We start from the raw sequence: 12,636 nt of genomic DNA on the forward strand, positions 1-12,636 counted from the left end.
CAGGACCAAGGATGGAGCCTGCATCCCAAGATCCAGATGTGGGCCAGCTGGACCACCGAGCCAGCAAGGAGGTACCTGGATCCTGCCTGAGAGAACCAGCTGCATGGGTGAGTAGACCTCATTTGAGGAATCTTAGAGGTGGCCCCCCAGAGCCTGGAGGAGGAGTGCAAGGGACCCCCTGAAATAGAGGGGTTCTCAGCCTAGCAGTGGGAACTCCAGCCGAAAGCATCATGAGGAACCCCAGAGATGTAGGAAAGCTCAGAGAGATCTGAGTGTCTGCCCCAGAGAAGAAGAAGCTAGCACCCACCCTCTGTGGCCTTAGCTCAGATAGGCACCTCCTGCCCCTGGCAAACAAACCAGCAGCTTTGGGAGGCGGTGCAGGGAGAAAAGGCAGATTTCTAGGTGCAGAGGCCTCAGCTGGGGAGCAGAGGAGACTTTGATGCTGGCCAAACTAATTTTGTGCATTGTTCTAGGTGTTAAGTCACCTTAGTCATGTCCTACTCTTTGCAACCTTGTGGACTGTAGCCCACCAGGCTTCTCCATCCGTGGGATTTTCCAGGCAAGAATACTTCAGGGGGTTGCCATTCCTTCCTCTAGGGGATCTTCCCAACCCAGGGACTGAACTCAAGACTCTTACATCTCCTGCATCTGCATTGGCAGGCAGGTTCTTTACCACTAGTGCCACCTGAAAAGTCCAAACTAAGTTTGACATTTTAATTAACATTTTGGACTGTACCTTCCATTACTGAATGGAGACTATGCCTTCAAATGACCCTAGGACTGTGTGTTATCTAAGAGGGAGCAGAAAGTCCTCGGTGTGCTGGATTTTTATCCTGAGAGGAGAATACATGAGTAAATGTTCAAGGAATTGTGGGAGGAAAAAATTAAGTTGTGTTTGATTACCTTCGGAGTTGTGCTTATTGAAAAGGCTCTGGGTAAAGCCCCTCAGGCCAGGTGGATACCTGGGGGCTCCCAGAAGTCCTCCTCCTCTTTGTGGCCTGCAGTCAGCCTCCTGCCCTTGCGCTGACAGCCCTCCACCCTCTATACATGACTAGACATCTTAATCCCCTCCATGGAGGCACCAGACTACAGTCCCCACGGTAATGGAAGTAATTCAGGGGACAGCATGTAACTTCTGCTGGTGACACTTGAGCGGTCAGCAGTGGGCAGGTCTATATTTGGGCTTTCACTCATGGCAGGCCTGTTGCTATTTGCAGCCGGAGCCAGCTCATGTTACCATCACCTTTACCACTTGTAGAACTGTGGCTAAAACGGGCAGGAGCAGCCTGCTGGGCACTCAGAGGTCACCAGGAGGGAAAGCCTGCTGAACACGAACGCAGTTTCTAGCAGTTACCCACAGCCTCCAAGATAAAAGAAGACTTTATGGATCCTTAAATTAGCAGGCAAGTTTTTGTGTAGTCATTCTTCTAATGCAAAATGTTTACTAGAAACCCACTAACTTAGCGCCACAATGTCTTCCTTTAGGTGGGAAGAGATGTCATCTTAAATTGCAGATGTGTGTACATTGCAGTAAACAATGTGAACGTTTCCTGTGCCTTCTTACAGCAAGGATTCAAGCATGTGGCCTCAGTACAGGGCGTGAAAGCCTCAGATGCAGATAGAGAGAAGCTAGTGGTTCTTGCAATGTGTACTTAGGGTATTTTTAGTGCAGGGGTCCATTTGTCAGAACAGTTTGGAACCTTGAATGTTGATACTATTTGGCTATGGTATCAGGTTGATAAATAACTTTTATTTTAATCTGCATATGTATGCTGCCAAACCATAATTTTAAGCTTCAATTCAAATACTGAAAAAACAGCATCATAATCACTTTTTACTTGTTATGCATCCCCCTCCTCCCTTATAAAGTTTTCAGGTGTAGGCTGTGCAGATTTGAACCATCTTGCAAAACTGTACCACTGGGCACTTCCCTGATGGTCCAATGGTTAAGCCTCGGTGCTCCCAATGCAAGGAGGGGTACAGGGGACACAGGTTGAATCCCTGCTTGGGGAACTAAGATCCCACCTACCACACTGCCAGAATAAATTAAAAAAAAAAACAACCACTGTACAGCTAACACTTTAAAGCGTGTTTCTTTAGCCGTGACTCAGAAATTGCCAGGAGATACACGGGTGAGCTTCTCAAATTGTACACAAAACTATCTGTGCCCTTATCAACTACTCTTGGGGTAAGAATTGACAGCTTTCAGTGGATTCTCAGGGATATCCATGACCCATAAAAAGTTAAAAGACTTGTTTTTATCGGGAATTTTTCTAATTAAAGTGTAGGAACACACCTATGTAAGACTTAGGCAAAAGTCTCTTTTTTTAACTGCAGATCAATTGCATAGACTGGAAGCTACCCAACTAATGTATTTTTTTAACATTTATTTAATTTATTTATTTATTTGGCTGTGCCAGGTCTTAGCTGTGGCATGTGGGATCTAGTACCCCAACAAGAGATCTAACCTGGGCCCCCTGCATTGGGAGTTCAGAGTCTTAGCCACTGGACCACCATGGAAATCCCTAATATATTTTTTATAAATTATGATTTATTACTGTATTTCTCTGAGCCTTGGTTTTACACTTATCAAATAATAATTTAGTGTTACTATTCCTCTCTCCCCCAGTTCTGAATATTTTGTTAAGAAATGGAAAGAGTCTAGATATTAAGGGGAAAAGTGAATGTAACTGTGGGGTGTGTCACAATATTTCTCCTGTTGCTGCCAAGCTCCCAAACTAGTTTGTGTTTGTTCATTCAAAGGATGAAAGTTGGTGTGGAAGAACCCTTTCTTATTCTTTTTTTTTTTTAAATCATTGCTGTATTTCCCATCTAGTACTTTTATTTATTTATTTGGTTCTTTTAAAAAAGTTTTTAATTGGAGGATAATTGCTTTGTATATATATGTCCCTTTTCTCCTGAGCCTCCCTCCCACCCATCCCCATCCCACCCCACTAGGTCCTCACAGAGCCCCAAGCTGAGCTCCTTATGTTATACAGCAGCTTCCCATTAGCTATCTATTTTACACACAGTAATGTATATATGTCAATGCTAATCTCCAGATTCATCCCATGCTCTTCTTTCCCCCATGTTCACAAGTCCATTCTCTATGTCTTCATCTCTATTCCTGCCCTGCAAATAATTTCATCAGTACCGTTTTTCTAGACTCCATATATATGTGTTACTATATGGTATTTGTCTTTCTCTTTCTGACCTACTTCACTCTGTATAAGAGACTCTAGGTTCATCCACCTCAGTTCAGCTGACTGAAATTCTTTCCCTTTCGTGGCTGCCTAATTTTCCATTGTGTGTGTGTGTGTATTTCTTTACACATTCCTCCATTGATGGACATGTCTTAACTGTTGTGAATAAAGCTACAATGAACCTGAGGGCAGGTATCTCTTCAAGATTATGACTTCATTTCCTTCGGATCCGTACACAGAAATGGGATTGCTGGATTGTATGATAGTTTTATTTTTAATTTTTTGAGGAGCCTCCATACTGTTTTTCATAGTGTTTTTCATGTTTTTCATAGTTTTTCATAGTTTTCTACACTCAGACCAACAGTGGACAAGAATTCCCTGTTTTCCACATCCTTATCCACACTTCACTTCACTCACTCAGTGGTGTCCGACCCATGGACTGCAGCGTGCCAGGCTTCCCTGTCCATCACCAACTCCCAAAGCTCACTCAAACTACTGTCCATCGAGTCGGTGATGCCGTCCAACCATCTCATCCTCTGTTGTCCCCTTCTCCTCCCGCCTTCAATCTTTCCCAGCATCAGGGTCTTTTCCAGTGAGTCAGTTCTTCGCATCAGGTGGCCAAAGTATTGGAGCTTCAGCTTCAGTCCTTCCAATGAATATTCAGGACTGATTTCCTTAGGACTGACTGGTTTGATCTCCTTGCAGTCCAAGGAACTCTCTAGAGTCTTCTCCAGCACCATAGCTCAAAAGCATCAATCTTTGGTGCTCAACTTTCTTTATGGTCCAACTCTCACGTCCATACATGACTACTGGAAAAACCATAGCCTTGACTAGATGGACCTTTGTTGGCAAAGTAATGTCTCTGTTTTTTAATATGCTGTCTAGATTGGTCATAGCTTTTCTTCCAAGAAGCAAGCACCTTTTAATTTCATGGCTGCAATCACCATCTGCAGTGATTCTGGAGCCCCAAAAAGTAAAGTCTGTCACTGTTTCCATTGTTTCCCAATCTATTTGCCATGAAATGATGGGACCAGATGCCATGATCTTAGTTTTCTGAATGTTGAGCTTTAAGCCAACTTTTTCACTCCCCTCTTTCACTTTCATCAAGAGGCTCTTTAGTTCTTTGCTTTCTGCCATAAGGGTGGTGTCATCTGCATATCTGAGGTTATTGATATTTCTCCTGGCAATCTTGATTCCGGCTTGTGCTTCATGCAGCCCAGCATTTCACATGATATACTCTGCATATAAGTTAAATAAGCAGGGTGACAATACACAGCCTTGACATACTCCTTTCCTGATTTGGAATCAGTCTGTTGTTCCATGTCTGGTTCTAACTGTTGCTTCTTGACCTGCATACAGATTTCTCAGGAGGCAGGTAAGATGGTCTGGTATTCCATATCTCTTTTAGAATTTTCCACAGTTTGTTGTGATCCACACAGTCAAAGGCTTTGGCATAGTCACTAAAGCAGAAGTAGATGTTTTTCTGGAACTCTTCTTTTTCGATGATCCAGCAGACATTGGCAATTTGATCTCTGGTTCCTCTGCCTTTTCTAAATCCAGCTTGAACATCTGGAAGTTCTTGGTTCACGTACTGTTGGAGCCTCAGTTGGAGAACTTTTAGCTTTACTTTGCTAGCGTGTGAGATGAGTACAGTTGTGTGGTAGTTTGAACATTCTTTGGCATTGCTTTTCTTTGGGATTGAAATGAAAACTGATCTTTTCCAGTCCTGTGGCCACTGTGCTTTTTTTCAAATTTGTTGGCATATTGAGTACAGCACTTTCACAGCATCATCTTTTAGGATTTGAAATAGCTCAACTGGAATTCCATCACCTCCACTATCTTTGTTCATAGTGATGCTTCCTATGGCCCACTTGACTTCACGTTACAGGATGTCTGGCTCTAGAGTGATCATACCATCATGGTTATCTGGGTCATGAAGATCTTTTTTTGTATAGTTCTTCTGTGTATTCTTACCATCTCTTCTTAATAGCTTCTGCTTCTCTTAGGTCCATACCGTTTCTGTACTTTATTGTGCCCATCTTTGCATGAAATGTTCCCTTGGTATCTCTAATTTTCTTGAAGAGATCTCTAGTCTTTCCCATTCTATTGTTTTCCTCTATTTCTTTGCATTGATCACTGAGGAAGGCTTTCTTATCTCTCCTTGCTATTCTTTGGAACTCTGCATTCAGATGGGTATATCTTTCCTTTTCTCCTTTGCCTTTAGCTTCTTGTCTTTTCCCAGCTATTTGGAAGGCCTCCTCAGACAACCATTTTGCCTTTTTGCATTTCTTTTTCTTGGGGATGGTCTTGATCACTGCCTCACTTATCTCTTGTCTTATTATAATAGCCATGCTAAGATGTAAGGTGAAAGTCTGTTTAAGTCCTCTGCCCAATTTTAAATCAAATTATTGGAGTGGGGGTTTGCTGTTGGGTTGTATGAGTTCCTTCTATGTTTTGGAAATTAACTCCTTATCATATGCCAAGTCGCTTCAGTTGTGTCCGACTCTGTGCAACCCCATAGACAGCAGCCCACCAGGCTCCCCCGTCCCTGGGATTCTCCAGGCAAGAACACTGGAGTGGGTTGCCATTTCTTTCTCCAATGCATGAAAGTGAAAAATGAAAGTGAAGTCGCTCAGTCGTGTCCGACTCTTTGCGACCCCATGGACTGCAGCCTACCAGGCTCCTCCATCCATGGGATTTTCCAGGCAAGAGTACTGGAGTGGGTTGCCATTGCCTTATCATATAGATAGTTTCCAAATATTTTCTCCCATTCCATAGGTTGCCTTTTCATTGTATTGATTGTTTCTTTTGCTGTGCAGTAGCTTTTTAGTTTGATGTAGTCCCACTTTTTATTTTTGCTTTTGTTGCTTGTGCTCTTGGTATATGTGGAAATTTCCCCCCATGTGTTCTTCCAGGACTTCTGTGGTTTTAGTTCTTACATTTAAGTCGTTAATCCATTTTGAGTTTATTTTGATGAGTGGCATAGGATAGGGGTCAAGTTTCATTCTTTTACATGTGATTATCCAGTTTCCCCTTCACTGCTTATTGAAGAGTCTGTCCCTTCACACAATAGAGTAACTCTGCTTAGTTACACAGACACACAGGAGAGTGGAGACAGTACCTAGAGCCCCTTCGGACAGCAGACTCTGATTGCTTTGCTGACCAAATAATGAATGTGGGGACCTAGGATGGATCATAATCCAGGGAGAAGGCAAAGTGGTGCTTTCATGGTTGTATGACCCCATTGGCCTTGTTGTTTAGTCACTAAGTCATGTTCAACTGTTTGCGACCCCATGGACTATAGGCTCCTCTGTCCATGGGATTTCCCAGGCAAGAATACTGGAGTCGGTTGCCATTCCCTTCTCCAGGAGATCTTCCTGACCCAGGGATCGAACTCTTGTCTACCTGCATTGGCAGGTAGATTCTTTACCGTTGAGCTACCAGGGAAGCCCCTCACTCTTTGACCTTGTGAACATTTTAAGGGAGACCCTGGCTAAAGTAGTCCCTGGCAATGAACATGCTACCCAGGAAGAATTAGCAATCCTTTGGGTCTGTTGTATATGTGTGTGTGTTTGTGTGTGTGTGTCCCTGGCTTTTGTTTCTGTTGGGATACAGACTTATCATGAGATGTGTCCTGCTTCACTTGATGCATCTGTACAACAGGCTGTGTTGATGAGGACATTCCAGGTCCATCCAGCCAGGGTCTAGTAGTGAGCAGGGTTCTTACCAGCAACCCCAAAGAACATTCAGGCTCTCGCCGTCTTCGTAAGTCCTGGATGCTGGGGTTGGGAACAAAGCACTAGTCCCAGAGCCTCTTGCTTGGTGATGCTGCCTCTGGGAGTGACCTTCCTTCATCCCTTCCTCCTCCCAGGAAGTGGCCAGGTGTCCTTGGACCTAGTAGTGGACCAGCACACTGTGGAGCCGGTATCTTTTGCATCAATCCTGCGTTGTCATTGTACTCAGCCTCAGCAGATATGACTGAAGCGATGTTTACCATTCTTTTCCTAATGAAGAGTTTGGCGGCACTAGAGGATGGGACTGAAGCTTTTCTGGCCCCCAAGTGCTATGTGCCCTGTCCTGGAGTTTCAGGAGTGAAATTTCCTGATGGGGATCCAGAGCCTAGAAACCAGTTGCCTGCATGGTGTGGGGGTGGTTAGGATAGCAGCATCTTTGTCCCCTAATAGCTGCTGGAAGTGACCTCTCTGTGTGGTACTGATGGAGGAGATGGAGGAACAGCCTCCTTTGGGCACATCAGAGTGAAGGAGGGAAGAGACAAGACCCACAGGAGCTCAGCAGGGCTGCGTCCGAGTGGTCACATCCCCACTGCCCCCACCATGGTCAGAGAGGGGCACTTGGTTCTTGTATTTTTGTCTTGCTGTCAGCAAAAACCAGGGTGACACCATGGAGGGGTGTGTGAGGGGCTTCCCAGCAGGGTCATGACCATGATGACTGGGAGAGCGACATTTGGTGCAACGCCCCAGATAAGGAGGGGCTTCCCAGGTGGCTCAGTGGTAAAGAATCCTCCTGCCAATTCAGGAAATGTGGGTTCAATCCCTGAGTCAGGAAGATCCCCTGGAGGAAGAAAAGGCACCCTACTTCCAGTATTGTTGCCTGGAGAATCCCATGGACAGAGGAGCCTGGAGAGCTACATAGTCCATGGGGTCATGAAAACTCCAACATGACTAAGCATGCACCCAGACTGTAGCCTACCAGGCTCCTCTGTCCATGGGATTTCTCAGGCAAGAATACTGGAGTGGGGTGCCATTTCCTTCTCCAAGGGATCTTCCTGACCCAGGGATCGAATCTGCGGATTCCTACACTGGCAGGCACATTCTTTACCACTAGGGCCACCTGGGAAGCCTGATGATTAAAAATTGTATTGATAAATTTAATCCAGAAGGAAAAAATATTATTTTATTTTTTATTATTACTTTTTTGGAGCCATGCCATGTGGGATCTTAGTTGCCTGACCAGGGATCAAACCTGCACCCCCTGCAGTGGAAGCACAGAGCCCTAACCACTAATGCCAAGAAAGTCCTGATTGCCACTTAAATATCACATTTTCTGATGGCCTAATTGTGAAATCCAGGGGCACTGCCCTGCGCTCGCTTGACTGCTGTGTGTCGTTTGCTCCTACTCACCCTTCCTTCTCCCCTGGCTCAGCTGTGATCACCTCAGGCCACCGCCTGCTGGAATCTTTGCTGACTCCCTCCCTCGGCTGATCCTCATGTGTTGGCAGTCCCCAGGCTTCCATCTGGTTCTTCTGCTCACTGTCCATGTGCTCCGGGTGATCTTGGCCACGCTTACAGCTTCCATGTCCCGTGGTCTGAAAATGACTCCAAACCCTTGTCTCTGGGCCTCACGTCTCCCCAAGCGCAGGCAGAGCCCAAAGGAGGAGCCGCCTTCCTGAACAGCCCCCGTCACCTCAGACTTGACACCCTCACATGTTGTTCAGTCACTAAGTCATGTCCAACTCTTTGCACCCCCATGAACTGCAGCACTCCAGGTTCCCCTGTCCTTCACTATCTCCCCAAGCTTGCTCAAACGCATGTCCATCTAGTTGGTGATGCCATCCAACCATCTCTTCCTCTGTCGCCCCCTTCTCCTCCTGCCCTCAGTCTTTCCCATCATCAGGGTCTTTTCCAATGAGTTGGCTCTTTGCATCAGGCGGCCAAAGTTTTCACCTCTCATTTTTCTCTTCTTTTTAGTTTTATGTGTGGTAGGACATTGACCCTGTCTCTCAAGCCACACGCCTGCAACCATCTCTGTAGACCACGCTAGGAGACACCTGGAGGCCCAGTTAGCTCAGCAGCTGTCCAGAGAACCCACGTTCTTCAGCCTCTCCGCTCTCTGGCCTTAGTGTCTATGAGGTCCTGAACTGATCGTTGGGGTCCCAGTCCCCTCCCTGGATATTCCTGCTATTGGCCTTCAGGTTCATCCTCGTTTCTCAGTCTCTGCCTGCAGAGCCCAAGGATCACTTAGCTCTTCTACCCATATCCTTGGGGGAAAGAATTGTCCGTGCAGCCAAGGCTGCTCAGAGAATACACTTTGCCCAGTTGGCCCAGACCTCCATCCTCACTCCCGAGACAGCCCGCCAGGCTTCTCCTGCCACCTGCCCCCACTCACTCTGAGTGCTGTCTTGTGAGCCACGGGGAAAGGCTAAGGGCAGTGAGGAGGATAGTAGAGGACTGGCCCCCCAAAAAAATAAAAATAAAAAAATAAAATAATATTTTTTCCTTCTGGATTAAATTTATCAATACAGTTTTTAATCTGGGCTTCCCAGGTGGCGCTAGTGGTAAAGGGTCTGCCTAACAGTGCAGGACACGTAAGAGATCGGGTTTGATCCCTGGGAAGATCCCCTGGAGAAGGAAATGGCACCCCAGTGCAGTATTCTTGCCTGGGAAATCCCATGGACAGAGGAGCCTGGCGGGCTACAGTTCATGGGGTCGCAAACAGTTGGACACAACTGAGCACCTGAGCACATTCACACAAGCAGTATGACATAATGCATTGCACATTTGGCAAATAATTATTGAACAAAAGAAAAAGGTAAAATGGAAATGCATTTCTTAATAAAGTGGATGGGACTTTTTTTAAAAGTTAATTTGTGCATCCATGGCTGAAGATGACATATTCTAGAATGCAACAGAAATTAGTGCCAGTTGTCTTTCTGTTTTTCACTTTGTAGTTGTAAGTACCAAGCGAACTTGTTCACCTACAGAAGCAGATGGAAAATGACGCTGTTTGCTACAGCAGTGCCACTCAGTTCTCTGAACTCTCCCCAAAGTGTATGCCAAAAATTACATAGTAATATATCATGGAAAATCATTTTAGACCATGTATGAGATGACATTTGATTAGCTCTTCCTTCAATTTTGTTGAAAGCAAAGAATTGGAAACCACTCAACTTGCAAAAAATTTTCTTATCCATTCAATAAATGTCATTCATTCTTCCGACATTAATACCAATACTTCAAATTGTCCTTTCATTTAGCTCACTGGGGGTTTTTAAATTCCAAAGCAATGAAATCTCACAGTGGAATGTAATATTCAAGATGAGTGAGAGTTATAGCTCTACGTTTCTAATAAAAAGATGAAGGGCTATTGTGAAAAGATAACCTGCAGGAAGCCTTGATTACTGGCTCATTGCCAGGCTGAGCAGCTCTGGGAAAGATTAAATATTATGTTGGACATCTGGAAACTGGTACTCTTAAACTATCCATGTCCATGTCCCCCTTGGAAAGTCTTAGTGTACAAATGCTGTAGTCTGCAGATCAGCAGTTTAACTGCTACCCTTTGGTGCTCAGTAGCTTGATTGCATCCAACTCTTAGAAACCCCATGGACTGTAGCCCACCAAGCTGCTCTGTCCATGGGATTCTCCAGGCAAGAATACCGGAGTGAGTTGCCATTTCCTTCTCTAGGAATCTTCCTGACCCAGGAATCAAGCCCACATCTCCTGTGTCTCCTGCATTGGCAGGCAGATTCTGTACTACTGAGCCACCTGGGAAGCACAATTTCAACCCTTTAGAGAAGCCCGAATGTGAAAGAAAAAAAAAATAGAGGAGGGAGAGAAGTTTAACAAGAGCGAAAAAGCTTATTTCAGGCTGGAACAGTGTAGTAGTTCTCTATTGCTGCATGATAATTTTTTGCCAAAATTTAGTAGCTTCAAAGAGTAAACAAATGTTCATTGTCTTGCATGGTTCCCGAGGGCCAGGAATCTGAAAGCAGCTCATCTGCAAGATTCTAGCTGAGGGTCTCTCATGAGGCCTGGTGACCACTCTCTGTCATTCCTCCCACAGCAGTTCTCAACCTTTTTTGGCACCAGGGGTGGATTCATGGAAGACAATTTTCCCATGAACTGGGAGCGGGGGATGGTTTCAGAATGATTCAAGGGCATAGTATTTATTGTGCACTTTATTTCTTTTATTATTACATCAGCTCCACCTCAGATCATCAGGCGTTAGATCCTGGAATGCAGTGCACTTTATGCCTATGCAGTGCTTCCTGCTCCTCTTTGCTCACCTGCCTGCCAACCTGGCTCACTTCTGCCTTCATGCTATGATAAAAATGTTGACAGGGATATGGAGAAATCAGAGCCTTCAAACAATGCTGGTAGAGACGTAAAATAATACAACCACTTTGGAAAACCGTCTGGTATTCCTCCAAAAGTTAAACAGGGAGTTACTCTTTGATCCAGAAATCCCACTCCTTGGAATCTACCCAAGGGAGATGAAACATATATGCACACAAAAACTTGTACATGTTTTAGTAGCATTATTTAGTATGGCCAAAAGGTGGAATCAACCCAAATGAAATGGGAAGTGGTGTGAATCAACGGATGACTAGATAAACAAAATATGATATATCCATACAGTAGGATATTATTCAGCTCTAATAAGAAATGAAGTGTTGACATATATACACATATATATACATATACAACAACCTGGATGAACCTTGAAAACTACACTAAGAAAGAGGCTCGTCACCGAAGACCACGTACCATACAATACAATTCCATCTATATGAAATGTCCAAATAGGAGAACCTGTAGAGATAGGAAATAAATTTGTGGTTGCTTAGGGCTAGTGGAAATGAGGGGGTATGAGTCATGATAGCTAATGAGTGCAGAGTTTCTTAATATTTATTTTATTTATTTTGCTGTGCCAAGTCTTAGTTGTAGCACACGAGATCACTGATCTTCATTGTAGTGTGAAAACCCTTAGTTCCAGCATGTGGGATCTAGTTTCCTGACCAGGGATCAAACCTGCGCCTGCTGCATTGGGAGCTCAGAGTCTTAGCCACTGGACCACCAGGGATGTCCCTGGAGTTTCTTTTTGAGTTGATTAAAATGGTCTAAAATTGACTGTGGAGATCATTGCTCGTTTTTGTGACTATGCTAAAAACCACTGAAGTATAGCCTTTTGGCAGGTGGGTTGTTTAGTCATTAAGTCATGTCCAACTCTTGTGACCCCATGGACTGTAGCCTGCCAGGCTCCTCTGTTCATGTAAACTATGTATCAATTAAAGCAAGGGGCTTCCCTGGTGACTCAGATGGTGAAGAATCTGCCTGCAATGCAGGAGACTCAGGTTCATTCCCCTGGAGGAAGATCCCCTGGAGAAGGAAATGGCAACCCACTCCAGTATTTTTGCCTTGAGAATCCCACGGACAGAGGAGCCTGATGGGCTATAGTCTGTGGGGGTACAAAGAGTTGGACACGACTGAGCAACGAACACTAAAGTATTACCAAAAAGTAATGTAATGGCAATTCTGTGCCAAGAAGCAAGCAGGGACTTTATAGTCCAACAGACTCTGTTAACAAGGCCTTCCAAGAAGCAGGCACCAAATTAGAAGTTAGATACACACTGTTTTATTAGGGGACTATAATCTAGAGGACTGGAAAAATATAAATAAAACATAGGGGATTATGT

General features: G+C 44.7%; 1 protein-coding gene across 1 annotated transcript in view; it reads left to right on the top strand.

The window, feature by feature from the left end:
- Positions 1 to 14: 14 nt before the first annotated feature.
- FSD2 (fibronectin type III and SPRY domain containing 2) overlaps positions 15 to 12,636 on the top strand; it is a 36,800-nt gene continuing 24,178 nt past the window's right edge. Inside the window, exons 1-2 of the mRNA XM_043489535.1 lie at positions 15 to 107; positions 1,218 to 1,403. The gene's annotated coding sequence lies outside the window, so the exon portion shown is untranslated. The remainder of the gene's footprint in view (positions 108 to 1,217; positions 1,404 to 12,636) is intronic.

This window comes from Cervus canadensis, chromosome 17 (genome assembly GCF_019320065.1).
Source record: "Cervus canadensis isolate Bull #8, Minnesota chromosome 17, ASM1932006v1, whole genome shotgun sequence".
Classification (NCBI taxonomy): domain Eukaryota; kingdom Metazoa; phylum Chordata; class Mammalia; order Artiodactyla; family Cervidae; genus Cervus; species Cervus canadensis.